Raw genomic sequence first — 17,542 nt, 5'->3', positions numbered from 1 at the left:
TTCATATCAAATAGTCCATGTTTGTTAGCAAAATTCTTAACCCCTTGAAGTTTGGCCAGTACTTTTAGCTCACTTCTGCCAACGCTTAGAAACTAGAACACAGATGGCAAGTTACATTAAAGGCAATACCAAATATTTCTACACATAATGTGCAAAGACCTAAAAATACTCTGCATTGGGTGACAGAAATGACACAGTGTTTTATCACAACACATATAGTGTAAAATGTTCTTCTGAACTGATAATGCAAATTAAGTGATGTTGACCTACTTGCACTTACCAAGTATTCTTCTGCTGTTTAGTGCAAGATAAGCTAAACATTAAGGAATTTATACAGCATATGTCACAGTGAAATCTAAATTGTCTGGTGTAACTCTTCTTAAATGTCACAACAGTGTCACAACACATTCAGGGCTTGGGGGCTTATAGTTAAAGCCATAGTACCCTCATATAACCTAGTTAAAGCCATGGTACCCTCATATAACCTCTTGTTCTTGGTGCTCAAAGTTTTCTCTTCCTCTTCCCTTTGACTTAAGTTTTATATGTTTCATCTCAGTCCAAATGATATTTGCAAGTGCAGTTCATAATACAGAAGCATGCCAGGTAGATATGTGAGCACACAAAATTTGTACTCAGGTTGTAATTTCTTTTTTTTTTTACATGGGCAGGCACCGGGAATCGAACCTGGGTCCTCTGGCATGGCAGGTGAGCATTCTTGCCTGCTGAGCCACCGTGGCCCACCCTCAGGTTGTAATTTGATAAGCATCATAGGACAACTTGTCTCACAGATATATAGGATGAAGTATCCCCACACAGGCTTTCCTTTCCTATATTGCGATATTTTAGGCTGTCACCACTGCTGGAGTTTAGTGCCTCTTCTGCTTAGAACAGAGATTGAACTGTTCATTTTGAAAAGCCAGAACTAACTATAATTTCTAAAAAAGTTTCCAAACAAACCCAAAATCATGGTATCTTTTCCCGTGGTTTAGAATATAATATGAACATGCCATAGAAACCCGGTCCTTATCAATCCATTATGTTTCATTCAATTAATTGCACTACATCTTTAGGCTTGTATGCATCCCGGAAATGTATACATCCTTTAAATGTGTGATTACATAAAGTTTGTTGCTTCTCAAGTATAATCGTGTCAACTTGAATCTAAAACTTTCTCCACAGAAACATTTTTGCTTTTATGATGAGTTGAAATTGCAAAAGAGTATGAGTATTAAGGGCAAACACTTATTCCCACTGCTGCTATCTCCTTCCACGTGGTGGGTCATCCGCTAGAAGCTCTTGGCCTATCTCTTTCCTGTCACTCAGTGGTGCCTGTGACCTGTGCAATTGGGAAAAGGCTGAGCCCCACTGTTATGAGCTGAATTGCATCTCCCCAAAAGATAAGCTGCAGCCCTAATCCCCAGGACCCCAGAATTTGACCTTATTTGGAAATAAGGTCATTGCAGATAGAAACCAGGCAAGTTAAAATGAGATCATACTGGAAGAGGGTGGGCCCTTGATCCAATATGGCTGGTGTCCTTATAAGAAGAAGAGAGACACAGACAGGAAAGGCACAGGAGAGAATACCAGGTGACAACTGAGGCAGAGATTGAAGCCCAGAGATGGACGACGAACTGCCAGAAGCTAGAGAGAGGCAAGGAAGGATTCTCCCCTATGGATTTTGAGCTTCCAGCCTCTAGAACTGGGAAAGAAAAAAGTTTCTGTTGTTTTAAGCCACCCAGTTTGTGGTACATCGTTGGGACAGTTTTAAGAGAGGAAGATAACCCTTCCCCTGTGGTTCACTTTGGGATGCACCTGCATGGCTGCCTGGAGAAAGCACGAGCTCTGGGAGGTCCCCCAGGCGTGGGGAAGTAGCGTCTCTAGCCCCCCTGAGACTGAGGGGGTAAACTTGCCTAACTTTGGGTGCAGCCTTAGGAAGCCCATCATTACTCCACAGTGAGGTCTTCAGTCCTTCCATCGGGAATCAGATCACCACCTCCTTGGTCTCTCCGTCAGTTCAGAACTTGGGCAAGCACGCAGGAGTTTATCAATATCGATATGCAAATGAAATTTGTTTCATTCATAAGATGTTGGGAACACATTTCTCCTGCACAAAATAGTACAAATTTGTCAGGAAAGCCTGGATTTAGCTGGCTCAGTCAAATTTTATTTCTTTTAGAGGTAAAAAATATCCTCTTGGGACTAAGAAACCAGGCCTTGTTCTCTAATTCATGGGAATGTCTCTTGAGTGGGAGATTTGTTCCATTTGAGCCTGAGTATTTTATAATATTTATAGCTTTATAGTCTTTTGAAATTATAAAATAAGCATGACAAAACATAAAGACAATATCAACAAGGATGATGAAGCAAATAATCCCACCACCCATAACCCCATAAAAGGCAGGATTTCAGTGGGCAGAGGCAACCAGATGAAGACAAGACAGGAGAATGCATAGTAGACACAAAGTGGAGGCACTGTCTGATCAAGTGAAGACTTGAAGCTGCCCTGACATCACACCAAGTGGCTGCCTATTTTACTTCCTATAGGGGCTGAGAAAAACATGTCTTGATGGAAAGCTTCTTGAGGGCAGGGAAACCTCACAGACATCTGAACAGGTATTTCCATTCAGGGTTGTACTTTGGCTTGGCTACTGACTTTGCAGTTTTACAATGACGTGAAGATTATAATGGGCCAGAAAAGCCATGTTTCTTATGCTATATATAAGCAAAGTCTGCCTTTTGGTTGGAAGTTAGAACTACTCCTTGCAAGAAATGATTATCTTTAACTCAGGGTGTTTTGCTGAAGAAATGGTTCTTCTACCTTGTATGGAGATTGCTCTCCATTGCTGTTGGCTATAAGAATTATTTGGTGTTGCTGTTCTGGCTTGCTCCTCCAACAGACCCCTCATTTTCCAGCAATAGGCTTGTCTTCATTGAAGTCCTGCCCTTTGAAATGTTAAGGTGATTAATGGGATTATGGATGGTGGGATTGCTTACTTTGTTACCCTTGTTGACATTTTCTTTATGTTTTGTTATGTTTATTTTATAATTAGCAAAAGACTATAAAGCTATAAATAATATAAAATATTCAGGCTCATACGAAACATTTCTAGAGAGGAGAAGCTAAGACTATCCGTAAGGAGGCTTGAGAGTTGCTTCCAGGAAGTCTCCTCGTTGCTCAGATATGGCCTCTCTCCCAAGGAAAATCATTACCCTGCCTCCTAGTGGGACATGACATCCAGAGGTGAAAGTCCCCCTCACAACGTGGGGGAGGACTCCCAGGGGTGAGTCTGGCTTTAGCATCATGGGATCCACAAAACCTTCTGAGTGGGATGACAGTCGTCTACCCAAAAGAAGATTTCTGAAGATAAGAGTTAAATCAGGGTGGGCCACAGTGGCTCAGCAGGCAGGAATGCTTGCCTGCGATGCCAGAGGACCTGAGTTTGATTCCTGGTGCCTGCCCATGAAAAAAAAAAAGAAAGTGTTAAATCAGATACAGCCTTTGTATCTGATTTTTTTCTCATGAGAACAGGCACCCATCAGACAAGCAGAAGCAGGTGAGTGCAGCAACTCTGCACGGTAACAAAGATTATATAGGTCCCTGACACAATTGCCTCCTCCCCCTTCTTACCCGTCCTCCATTGGCTGGGAGTTGTGGGTTTACAGTCTTGAGTGTGAAACCTAATCCAGTTAGGAAGAGACACAACCCTTGAGCGTGAAAGCTAATCCAATTAGGAAGAGAATCAAACCTTCCTTAGGAAGGTCCGAGGTTATAGTTACAGCCGTCTTGTTGATATGGATTCTGGAAAATGGACTGGCCTAGAGGAATGTGAAATTCAGCATGTGCTTATGGGGACTTAAACAAGAAACCAGGATGTGGGAGGTTTAGCAAACAGGACTGTGGGGAGTCGGGTAAGCAGATCTGAGCCATTTTGTTTCCTGAGAAGAGGCCATTTCTCTATTTCTCTCACTTCTGGACCAAAAGGGGGAAAGGAAGTATAATAAAATAAAGCATCAGTGGCCAAGAGAAATCAAATGGAGTCAAGAGGCTATTCTGGAGGCTGCGCTTATGTGAGATTCAGAGAGTGTTAATTTCTATGATTTGCTAAACCCCTGTCAACATCACTCCTGTTGACTCTTAAGAACACCTGGGGCTAGAACTGAGACCCTATAAAGGTTTCACGCACTAGGTTTGCTTCCTGGAGCCTGTAATTCCCAGAGGGTTTCTAGGTCAGATAAAGCCTGAAACACAGAGAAACCCGTTTCTCCAAGATTATCAATTAATAACATCCCCCATCCCTTTAGTGATGACATCCATTCTCAACATTAAAAAGTCAGATCAGCACTGACCAAAGATCCCTACAGATTGGGACAAGGCTCAAAGGAGAAAGAGGAGGTATAACCGAAAAAACAGGATTTAACGAACAAATACGACTGTTGAATCACTATATTAATATTCCTTCTACCTCCAGTGTTTTAGAGCAACTAGAGGGAAAAATCTGAGATGGTGGAATGGTCCATGACAAACTCTGGGATCTGCTCAGTGACTATTTGTTGAAGTGCACTTTGAAAATTGTTGCTTTTTTCTTTCTTTGCTTTGTATATATATCTCACAATTTAAAAACGTTTAAAAAAAATCGCCGTTTAAAAAAAAACTCAGTCTCAAATGATATGATCAGGATCTGGTTTGTCTCTCTCCATTTTTGGACTCTGCCTTACCTCTGTTCTTATTTTCAGACTTGTATTATTCTTGTGGTTGCGAGATGGATGCTAACTGCCTTGGGGGTGAGTCTTGCTGGCTCCTTATGCTTGGGAAAGGGAAATGGGAAGGTATTTATTCCAGCATTTCTCATTAGAAGTCCTGAGCTCTCTCCGATTGGACCAGTTTAGGTCATGAGGCCACTTTCGAACCAATCATCGTTGTAATGAAATCTGATGCCTTTATTCTCTTAGCCTGGGTCCACTCCCTAGGGCTGCGCATAGAGACTCACCTCATCCCAGAAAATGAGCGATGAGAGTGGGGAAGGCAAGGGTGCTTTGCTAATTAAAAAAAAATAGCCAGGCAGCCAAACACAAATGTTCACTCTGCTTTCAGACCAACCTTCACGTGAAATAACCAAGAGAAAACTTACTGAAGCGACCGTGTTGATGGCTTTTGACTCTCAGCAGATACCTGAATAATCTTTTCTGTGTTGGTTACTGTGATTTTTGTCATACAGATTTTGAAAGTGAGTTCATGTCCAGAAATTTCATTTTGTTTAGTGACTTGCACTTTGAATTCCACTTATAAGTTTTAAAATTTTCTACCAGAATTTGAAAAATATGAACATATATATGGTCACCCTAACTTTTTTTTGGAGGGCTAATTAATAGTTAATAAGCTCTTTAGAATCCAACAATGACTTTTCCAACCTACATACAATGATTTATGATAGAAATTTTAGGTCATATTTGGAATATTTAGCCAAAAGCTTTGGCAAGAAAGGGAAGCAAATGATTAATACATCAAACTTAATGAGGCTACTGCTTAGACAACTTGGTACATATATTATAGATGATTATGAAACTAAATTTAAAAAATTCCTTAAAGCAGGTTTAAAGTCCTGTGAATCATTCATATCTGCTAACTATTGATAAATCTACAGTGATTTGAGGAATCACCTAATTTTCCAATGCATATATCCTACTGTATTTTCTACACATGCAAAGAAAACTCTAAGTCTGTTAACTTACATAATATTTTTCAGTTTCTCAACATGAGATATTTTTAAAATATTAATTCATTCCAACAGGGTGCACATATTGGTATATCTATTTTATAAATAGAGCAACGTAAAACTGCAAATCGAGTAACCTAAAATAAGTGAAAGGCAGAGTTATAATTTGAACTTTTTCATTTCACAGCTGATCATTAAACAAATATGTGATAGGAACTATAAAAGAAAAATACAGCTAAAATTATTTTTCACTTTTTTAAAAAATCAAAGTTTGAGAAGAGGTGAGATTGAAGTTTATAAAAATAAAGAAAAGTATGTTTACAGTGGGCATCCCCTGCTATTTGAAAGACAATGTAAGGAAAAATTAAAGAAATCCCTATTTTATTTGACCTGTATAAAGCCTATTTTTTAGCTACTCTAGTCTTTGGACTAGTGAAGGATAATTGGCAAATGGAAGAATTGTGCAGTTAAACAAAAACCAAAAGCCAAGTTCTTGTCCTGGGAATGATCCTATATACCTGGGTAACTATTGTCAAGTCATTTTACCTCACTGGACCTCAATTTCTTCATCTTCTAAAATGGGGTTTATAACCTCTATCTGCAAGGCTATTATCGGGATTAAATGAAATAACATCTGGGAATATCCTCAGTAACTGGCATCTAATATATACCGGTTCTTTCTCCTCTCTGTCCATAGAGCTGTCACTATCACAATCATAACCTCCACGTTGATTGCATAGTATCATCATTATTGATCTGCCAGTCATTTTCCCACTAGATTGAACTTCTCCAGAAAAAGGATGGAGTCTTATTTATCTCTGTATAATCAGTGTCTGATATGACACGAACACTCAGCAAATACTTCTTAAATATAGATGAAGTGTGAGACATGACCTCGGACTCCAGGAAGCAGATACAGGAGTCTGCTTGTAAATGTAAAACGATGTATTGTAGAAACAAATGACACAAAGCAGCAAAAATGTAAGTAATAAATGTGCGGCCTTGAGTAAATGAAAAAGTAGGTAAGTGAAGCTGGGGAACACATTAATGAGGCTGGATGAGCTTTGACGTAGCCCTTAACAAACAGGAAGATTTGGCTACCAAGAGAAAGGTACAAAACGCAATACTAAAGGGATGAGCAAAGGCACAGATGTAGAAATAGACATGAAATTCTTAGAGGGATTATGCAAATATAAGTTTAGCTAGAGCAGAAAATGCATTTGGGGCTGACAAAAGAATGCAGAGTTATGACCAGATTATACGGAACTTTGGTCAGCCAACAGATATGTCTGAGTAATTATAAAAGCCTGTGCTTGCAAAAGCCTATATCCTCCACTGAACCAAAAGCTGTGGTTTAGAAAAAGCAGAATAAAGCTACACTCTCCTCCAAGGTACTGCCCGGATCTCTCTTACCACTCTTCCCCTGACCCATTCCACTCTACACCAGCATCCTGCTATTCCTGGAATATTCTAGGCACCATCCTGCCGCAGGAGCTGTGCCTTGACGGCTTCCTCTGCTTGGAGTACTGTTCCCCCAGACATCTTCCTGGCTACCTCCCTCATGTCCTTCAGCCATGTGCTCCCCTCTCCCCACCTCCATAAGGTCATTTCATATAGTAACTCCTCTACTGTGTGCCCTAAACTCTCCCATGTCCTCCCTACCCTGCTCTATGTTTTTTCCCAGAGTGCCAACCACCAACTCATGTGTCATAGATTTATTTTCTATGCTTTTTATTTTACCCCCCTACTTAAGGGTAAGCTCCATGAGTTCATGGATCTTAATTTTGTTCACTGATGTTTTCCAAGGAACTGGCACATAATAGGCCTCAATAAACAATCACTGAATGAATAAATAAAAAGGAGTAAAATTCCAATTTTAATATGAAAAACAAAACTGAGGTTCTAAATTTAAGCAAACTCACAGATAGCATTATAAATACTGCTAGTGTTAGGATTATTGATGTTTTATCTTTCCAGCCTAAGACACTGACAATTTTGGTAATACAGACTCAAACCTAAACAAAATCTGGGTTTGTCTTTTTCCACACACTTACTCAACTGAAAGTCACTTGAATTGTATACAGGGTTGAGGAAAAAAGACTAAATAATGAATGGAGAGCCACAGATTTCATACTGTTGTTAGCTGAAGCTGAGGAGACAAATGCAGAACAGAAAGCTTTCAATCAATGAACTTGGTTTCAAACGTGTATTAAGGAAGCCTGAAGTCTTAATTCCTTTTCTTAGAAATGAAGAAAGGTCAGGAACCTTGGTGACAGAACTCTCTTTGATCTTCAGACTGAGGTTTCCAAATGTTTTTCAGATATTTAAATGTGGATAAAAGGTCAAACATCTTGAACTAAAAGTTACGAGAATGCTTTAAAACTTGGTGCATTAAACAGTTACACAAACTAAACACCATTCATCGGGGGCAAGAATAACTTAGAAACAAAAGCTACTATGGCGCTTAAACTTCATCAGCACAAATGGTAATTTGGCAATCAGCTTAATTCTGGGCAAGAAAATTTCCTTTCCCACTGGGGATAATGGCTATTACTATAATGTGAATTTTGTGCCAAATGGAGAAAAGTAATTTAGTCATATACTAAAATTTCAAATTTAAGTTTCATATTAGGATTAATATTGTTTATCCATGGTACTCTGGTCATATGGCTTTGATACTTTAGCCAGGAATTAAAAGTTGGAACCCAGGAGCCATCCTTAACTCATTTTTTTTCTCCTTTATATACTGCATTCTATTAATCAGTCATCAGGGCTTATAGATTTTTCTTTAAAAAAATCCACTAGTGCTTATACCTTTTCTATTCTCACTTTCACACCCTAATATGAGAAAGACCCAAACCGAGGTCTCTCTGGGTTTTGTTTCTCCCTCACCCTGTGCCTGTAATATATTGCCTTCAGATTAATCTTCCTAACATACCTTCTCCAACACTCAGTTTAGTAAAGATGTATCAACACTTAGTATGCACAGTCTACCATGCTAGGAGTTACACCTTCCTTTGTGTTCCCTACTGGAGACCCTTGATTAACAGATCCTCCGTCCATCTCTCATCCAACCTAGGATCTAGGTGTCTTGCTGGATTCTTTTCAGCACCTGTCCACTTTACTCTGAATGTATCTTATCCAAATTCCTCTCCATTTCCACTGATACTTAGTTCTGACCCTCAACAATTTTTGCCTTAATTAATGTAATGACCTCCTAAGTGAGCATCTATTCTTCTCCCCCTCAATCCTCATAAGTTCAGAGCAATATTTTAAAAAGTATAATTCTGACTCTGCCATGGCCCACCTAAAGTCCTTCAATAGATTCCCATTAGTCCAGGATAAAGTCCAATATCCTTAGCATGGCACTCACAATCTTTCATGATCTGGCTTTGTCTTAAGCTGAAATGTTGAAAGTGGGTCGTTAGGTGTCATCATGAATGGCATATGCTTACCTCCATCCTTTGGGTCCCAGAACCAAGCAGGCATTCCAGCTATGGGAGGCAATAGAGCACTGCAAATCCAGAACACATACTTCATTCCGCAGGGTGGCATCCAAACCTTGCAAAAGATTGTCTCCAAAATAATCTAGTTAAAGGTTAATTTTTTTTTTTCTGTTGTAAAAAAGGAATGGAGAATATGTCCTTTTCCTCTAACCAAATGGGCCCTTTCATGGAAAGTCAGACTAACCAATTCCAAATTAAAAGCCAGGCATGCTTTAACACCCCTTCCCAACTCATCTGGGACCACCATATGGGTCAGGAGGGGAACCATCTCTAGTCCAGGGGAGAATAAATGGCTTCAGTTCTCATCTCCCCACACAGAATACAGTGCTAGCTGAGTATGGAGATGTGAGTTGTGGTTAGGATGAAATGCCCCAGGGATGACAGAAACACCAAGTCTGATCAGAGAAGGTGCAGCATTTCAGGCCGCAGGTGTTTCCAGTTACCTCAGGCTGCCCTAGGAGGGAAAGTTGAGATGCATTACCTTTTATGATGCTAACTGGGTGCAGACAAGGTTCTTGCTGAGAGCAGCTAGGCTTTCAGGACCTGTGTTGCCTATGGCACAAACCACCAAATTATATTTTTAAAAAGCACCCACATACTTAGATTTCAAAGTCTTTTTGCTTAAATTTATAATTCTTGCATTATAAGAAATTTTCATCAGATTCTATTGGTTTAATGCTTATAAGCTTCATCCAATTTAGGCCATAGTCTGGAGAGCAATGAGTGAAAATTATCATTAAAAGGTGACACCTGCTTTGGACATTATCCCATGATGTATTCCCAGCTGAGCCCTGTCTACTTCCTCAGAAGACCACTCTCCCATTCTATAAGGGCAGCCACGTCAGGATGATGGAGAAGCCAGTGACTGCAATGAGTGTAAACTCTATTGGTGTGAATTGAGTCTCTTAATTGGAAGCAATGTTGTGTGGGAGGCAGTGATGGTTACATGGTATTCAGTAAATCAATGAGAAGAGTTGTTAGAAAAGACAATAGGCAGAGAAAGAAAATCCAGATTCAGTATAATTGTCTTTTCCATAAGGATGAGTCAGTCTACCTCCCATGATGAAAGGAGGCCAATACGATTCAACTCTTCAGCTGGAATCTGTCATTTCCCACCCAGACTTAAGCTCTAGCAATTCTGGGCTAGTTGTGGTTCCCCATACATAACATACTGTCTCAGATCTCTAGGTATTTGTACATCCTCTCCTCTTTGCTTGGAGCATCTTTCCTGTTCTTCTCCTGACTAACTGCAGTTCATTCTTGAATTCTCAGATCCTAAAATGCAGAGACTATGCATTGCATATTTTTATCTCTCGTGCTTAGCAGAGTAGAAGCAAAAAAATGTGTATTGAACTGAACATAAGATGAGCTCACCAAAAGAGAATCAAGTCAGAATAAGCCAAAGGCAGATCCCTGGAGAGTACCTAAATTTACGCCATGGATAGAGGAAGTGAAGTCAATAAAGGATTTTTAGAGTAAGTCCTAAAAGTAGGAGGAGAAATACAAGAATGACATGATGTTGAAGCCAAGAGAGAGAAGACTTCAGGTCGAAAAGCTTGTCAAGTATCAGGCATCATAGAGAGGTCAGGCACTGCTGGATCCAGAGGCTCCTGTGCTGTCCTCATTTTCAGGGAGACCCTCTCCATTTGGTGGCCATTGCCAACTTAAGAGTTACATTCACCTGCTGAACAACTCTAGTGGAAAAAAAAGGTGTCTGTTTCCCAATTGCGCCAGCAAGAGATCAGAGCCTAATCCTCCCTGACTCCCATGAGCCAGTTCACTGGCCAGGGGGATGCAGTGCTTTGAAGAGCCAGTCCTTGATTCAGGTGCCCAACCTCAGAGCAGCGGGAATGGAGTCAGCCCCATCTGAGCCTCAGCATAGAGTGTGGGAGGGTTTCCCTACAGTCAAGTAGAGGTGCTACCACTAGACAAAGGGGAATGGATGCCGACCAGGGAAAAACAATGGAAATCCACTATAGCAATATCTGAAGTAACATAATTTTACACGTAAATTAGTAAAATACTCTAAGACATATAATCCATGAAAGGAAATATGGAAAATCTTGTAGGGAAATCTTTGAAAACTTATATTCATGTTTGAATCTCTCTCTCTCTTTTCTGTGTGGGGTGGCAAAACAAGGAATTTATCCCTTTATTAACTGTGGATGTCGGAGTGCAGACAGTGCCTCTGTGGGGATGAGGTAGGGGCCTGAGTTCATTAACTCTTAGAGTTTAAGTCAACAAGTTCAGAACATATATATACGTTTTAGTTTGCTAAAGCTGATAAAATGCAATATACCAGAAATGAATTGGCCTTTACAATGGAGATATATTAACTTACCAGTTTATAATTCTGAGGCTGTGAAAAAGTCCAGATGAAGGCATCATCAGGACTATGCCTTCTTCCTGAAGAAAGGCTGCCAGTGATCCAGGGTTCCTCTGTCACATGGGAAGGCACGTGCTGGTCTCTCCATTCTTGCTGGGATTCATTGCTTCCAGCTCTGGCTTTGGTAGCTTTTCTGAGCTTCTGCATGTTTCTCTCTTTTACCTTCTGAATCTCTTAGCTTCTGAGGGGCTCTTCTGTGTCTTCCTTCTGTCTTTTATCCTCTTATAAAAGACCCCAGTAAGACAATTAAGATCCACCTGAGTGAAGTGGGTTATCTCAAGTTAAGATCCTACTCACCAAAAGATCCCACTTACAACAGGTCCACATTCATGAAAATGGATTAACCTAAAGAACATGCTTTTCTGGGGGTACATACAAATTCAAACCAGCACGATATGTGTGTATACATATGTGTATATATTTATGCACTATCCATTAAAATTGGCTAAAATATCAATTTCAATATAATAGAAATACAAATTTCTGTTTTTTTGTTCATTAATTACACTTTTAATTTAAGCTTGAAATTTTGGTTAGGAGAATAGTGTGCAACAAAACCATATTTTTGTAAATCTTATCACCCATATTTGGCTATACCTATGATGCACACCTTCAAACAATGAAATCTGGGCAGAGCACTTCCTCTGTAGTTCTTCATATCAACGTTACAAAGGCATTCTACTCTATCTATGTATGATAGCATTTAGAGTAGTAAGAGACTACAGGGGTACACCGATCACCTAGCTGAAACTCCTTATTTTACAGATGGATGAAATAGGTTCAAAGTAGCTGAGTAACTTGCACAAGATACATCAATGACAGAGGCAAGTCTAAAGCAGGAAGGCCAGGACTAGACTTGCGCTTTTGCCAATAAACATTTAAAAGCAATTAATGCACTTAAATACATGTGCATTTAGATATATGTAGCCCAATCAGGAATTCTAATTAGAAATCAGGAATTTCTAATCTTGTAATTTGAGGGGGGAAATAACACAGTCCACAGCAACCCATTTAAAATTCCCCTCCTCTCCTACTCTTTAGCCTGAAATTCATAGGAGCTTTTCACTTTCTTATCCAGGAGCTTACTCTCTCTTTCTCTCCCAGTGACAATATCCTGACTTTTCACAATCCAGTAACATTTCCCTCAGTTGTCTCCGCTCATGCCATTCTGCCTTTACTGGACACACTCTCCTGCAACTCACAACCCTTTGAGGATTGTGGTTCTGTTTTCAGCTTTGACTGCTTCTCTTAAGAGAATTCACCCCATGTGAATTAGGCCTTTCTCTCCTCTAAGAGCAAGAGATGAGGGTAAATAGCAGGGAGTGTCAGGAAAGGCATACATTTTTGGAGGTATATGGAAAAGATATTCAAAGTATATTCTTTAGGTCCACAGGTAGTTCAGTGGTAGAATTCTCACCTGCCATGTGGGAGACCTGGGTTTGATTCCAGGTCCATGCGCCCTCTCCCCTGCCACCACCCCCACCCCTAAAAACCAACATTGTGAATGAAATTCCCTATGATATACATATCACATATTTGCCTCTGTGTGTGTATGTACAGATAAAGAAATACATATATATGTAGGGAGATACATTAACAACAACAACAAAAAAGTACATTCTTACATTTCAAATCTGAAATTGCTTTACCAAGAAGTGGAACTTCAGCTCACTTTTTCTCAGGACCACAACCTTCGTTTTAATGAGAGATAATTGTGTGGGTTAGCAACTAGTCCAGTCCATAAAGAAGGCCTCAGTTAAGTAGGGTTTGGCTCCACTATAAGTTTGCCTGTGCTTCATATACCACTCCCTTCCCCAATAAGCAGTGGCTAAAGTGGCAGAATACTTTTCACTCGAAACAGCTCAGGTCATTCCAGCTTTTCAAGAAAGGGGGAAAAAATGGTCTGTGAGACTTTCCTTAGAAAGGAATTTGACACCCTGCAGACCCTTAGGGCTTCGTGGACTTGTGTAACATAACTAGTGTACGTTTCTTTCTTTACCCTACATGTTCCTGGTTCCAGTGGCCTACTCTCTGAGCTCTTGTGGCTCCTCTCTTAGCATCTCTGGGGCTTTTCTCTCTCAGATTTCTCCGGGTGTTGCTCTCTGAGCTCTCCAGGCTTTTACTGTCATTTAACCTCATAAAAGACTCCAGTAAAGATTTAAGAACCACCTTGAATTGGGTGATTCACATCTCAATTGAAGCAACCTAACCAAAAGGTCCCACCCACAACAGGTCTGCACCCACAGGAATGAATTAAAGGAACATGGCATTTTCTGGGGTACATAACCTCAAACCAGCACCACCCGAACTGGTGACCTTTTTTCTGTATGCGTGCTGTTTAGGTTCCCTGAACAGGTTTCTATCTCTACACCTATGGTATAAACACACCAGACATTTCCTTTTCAATTCTAGGGCCTGAGGAGACTTTCCAATAGCATTTGCTTGTATCTGGTTCTATTTCTTCCCGACCACACACTCAACAAAATGCCTACTATGGTTGCTTGCTTTTCTAGAAGTGGATTGCTGTTTGTTTGTTTGTTTTTACCTAAGTGATGCTTTCTGGTCCTTGCCTAGTCTTCCCCTGATCTGTGCTCTCAGTGCTCCCGGGCAGTGATGTGCAAAGCACTTTTCATGCCAGTAAATTTCTGGGAGGAGGGTATGAATAGAATTGGAAGGAAACAGACTCCTCCACTGTACAGACTATGTGAACTTTATGATACCTTATGGTGTTTCAGGGTTTTATTGTTTAACCATTTTGTGCCCCCTTTGGAAGTAGCTGATAGCTATGTCAAACATGGACTATATTTGCAGTCTCCTCATTCAAGTTTACCAAAAGTAAATGCTCTTTTCTTTTCATCACAAGTAATAATACAGTTTTCCTCTTCTGATCTATTAATAAATTTCTACTATTGAACTATCCTTGCATTTCTGAAATTCACTTTACTAGGTCATTCTTTAACATTTCATAAAGTTAATGAGCTGAATCTTTTATTTAGGCATATTGTGTCAGTTCATTTAAGGGAGATTGGTCTTTGTTCTCTCCTTGTCAGGTGGGTGCTAACTTCATACAGGGAATCAAGAAGTTTCTTTCTTTATGTATGCTCTGGAAAAGTTTATATAGAATAGAAACAATTTGTTCCTAGAAATCTGAAAGAATTCATCTGTAAAACCATCTGGGCTCTGCATATTTTTGAAAAGTATATGTGACAACTTATTTTTTCCATGAAAATTGTTATATTTAGGTTTTCTACCTCTTCTAGGGCCAATTTTGGTAGTTTATATTTTCTTAGACTACTGTCCATTTCTTTACTAATATAGAACTGTGCAAAGAATTCTCTTAAAATTCTTTTAATAGCCTCTCTGTTCTCATTTTCCTTTCTATCTTTGTGTATGGGGCACTTCTGACAGCATAATTGATTCTCGTGTGATTGTTAGAAGTCAAATCATTCTAAGACAAATTTTTATCTTATGGATGCAATGTTACAAGGTAGAGTTCTGTTCGTACTCATACTATAAAAATATCAAAGCTAATCATAGAAGTAATTGAAAGAGAGATACAAAATATAATTCTTTAGTAGAAACAGATATTTGTAAATACATAAACCCAATATTTAGAAAAGGTAGATTGCAAATATTCCTTTTGGAGGTAAGCATTCTTAAAATGAACTTAGAGAGTTTAGATTGAGGTTGTTCTTTACTGTTCCTTGTAAGACTCCTTAAAGCAAGTAAAGACGCTCATAATTGATCCTAAGGATCTCCTCTCTTGGAAATTTCTATTGTGCAAAGTTTTGGAAGAGTAAATTCTGGTAAGTGGGGTTATTTTCATGCTAATTCTATATGGTTGATCAAAGGGTGCATGTAGTTGAGGTGAATTTGGAGAGAGAGGCAGGCAGCAGATGTCAATGGGCCAGGTATTTTACGTACCATTAAAGAATTTTGGGTCTGATACTATAGATGATGGGGAACTATTTAAGGGTTTTAAACATCTGTGCAGTTTGATCATGCTGCATTTTACAGATATTGCTGGCAGCCATGTGAGGCATGGATTAGAAAGGAGACAGCCTGAAGGCAGAGATGCCAGTTATGAAGGCAGGAAAGTGAGTTAGGAGGCAGAAGGGACAGATTGGAATAATATTTGAAAGGTGAGATGGTAGGTATTAGAGACCTTTTGAGTGTGAGGGCTAAGGAAAAGGGAGATTTTGTTTTCCAGATCACCCTTGACCTGATGACTAGATAAATGGTATTATCATTAGTTAAGGTGAGTAGAAACAGCAGGTATTAGGGGGAGGATGATGACCTGCTTTGCATGTATTGAATTTGAGTTGCCTGGAACATTAAAGAAGAACTGCATTTGGCACCAGCTGTGTATATACTAGTCTAAAGCTCAGCAGAGAAGTTTGAGCTGGATTATGCATTTAGCCATGATTAGGAGATAAGGTACTCAAAGTGAGGGGATATTTGCCTAGAAAGAATTTTTGTTGTTGATGTTGTTTACTATTAACCATAGTCCATGTTTTACTTAGGGTTCACACTTTGTGTGATGTAGTTCCATGGATTTAAAAAAATTTATTCTGTTGCCACATATACAATAAAAAATTTCCCCCTTTTAATCACATTCAGATATATATTTCAGAGCTCTTAACCACGTTCAGAACGTTGTGCTAACCATCAGCACCATCCATTACTAAAACATTTCCATCAGTCCAAACAGGAACCCTGTACACAGAGAGAATATTTTAAATAAGAAATAAAGAGGGCTTGAGATCAAAGTCTGGAAATATTAAAGTTGAAGAACAACTCTATCTAAATAAAGGCATGTAAATGTCCCCTTTCCCAAATTGAGTTCTCTGTTCTTTTCAAGTATTCAGGCTCAAACCCTGAATCACAATCACCTCCTTGTTCTCCTTTTGTGCTCAAATAATTTTCAAATACTGCTTAGTCTCCTCTCATCAACTCTCTTGTATCTATCTCATATCACTCTCTATTCTCCCTGCCCTAAATCCCTAATACCCCCTACCTGGCAGGAGCCCTTCAGATTTGAAAGCTTCTCTTATCTGATGTCATGGGGACCAATGGCTTATCAATTTTGTTTTTAAGTCTGTCTAAGCCAAAAACTATAAAAAGTATATATGTATGAACTACAAAAATTATACGTATATGTATATATATGCCATATAACAAATAAATGTACATTTACTCATTTTTTGATAGAGCTATGGTCTTCCCTTGACTATTGATCCATTCATTGGAGTTCTATATTGTCCTACTTTAGAAACCATGTCTATAATGCATACTAATAATAGCTAGCACTTACATAACATGATATACCAGATACTCTTTTATGCATTTTAAAAATTATACTACTATTAATCTTCACCATGACTCTATGAGGTAGGTTCTATTAGTAACTATATTTTACAGTTAAGGAATTGAGACATAGAAAGGTTAAGGGCATTAACCAAGGTCATGTTGATAGTAGATAGTATGATGGGAATTGAATTACTCAAGTCTGGCTCTACAGACTCTTAACCACAGTGCTGCACTGCATTATCTACTCTGAAAGTATGAGACTCTTGAAAAGTATCCTACAGGGCAGGCAACGGTGGCTCAGTGGTAGAGTTCTTACCTGCCATACTGAAGCCCTGAGTTCAATTCCTGGTGCCTGCCCATGTTAAGAAAAAAAAGTATTTGAGTTCAATTCCTGGTGCCTGCCCATGTTAAGAAAAAAAGTATTCTGCTTGCAAATAAAGGGTGTTATACTGGGAAGAAAATCTTCCCAAATGTAAACTATGGACTATAGTAAACAGTACAATTAGAATAGTCTTTCACCAGTTGTAAAAATGGTACAACACTAATGCAAAGTGTTAAGACTAGGGTGGTGGCATATATGGGAGTGCTGTATTTTTCACATGATTTTTCTGTAAACTTACAACTTC

This window comes from Tamandua tetradactyla, chromosome 5, assembly GCF_023851605.1.
Source record: "Tamandua tetradactyla isolate mTamTet1 chromosome 5, mTamTet1.pri, whole genome shotgun sequence".
Classification (NCBI taxonomy): Eukaryota; Metazoa; Chordata; class Mammalia; order Pilosa; family Myrmecophagidae; genus Tamandua; species Tamandua tetradactyla.
Note: the sequence above shows the minus strand (reverse complement) of the source record.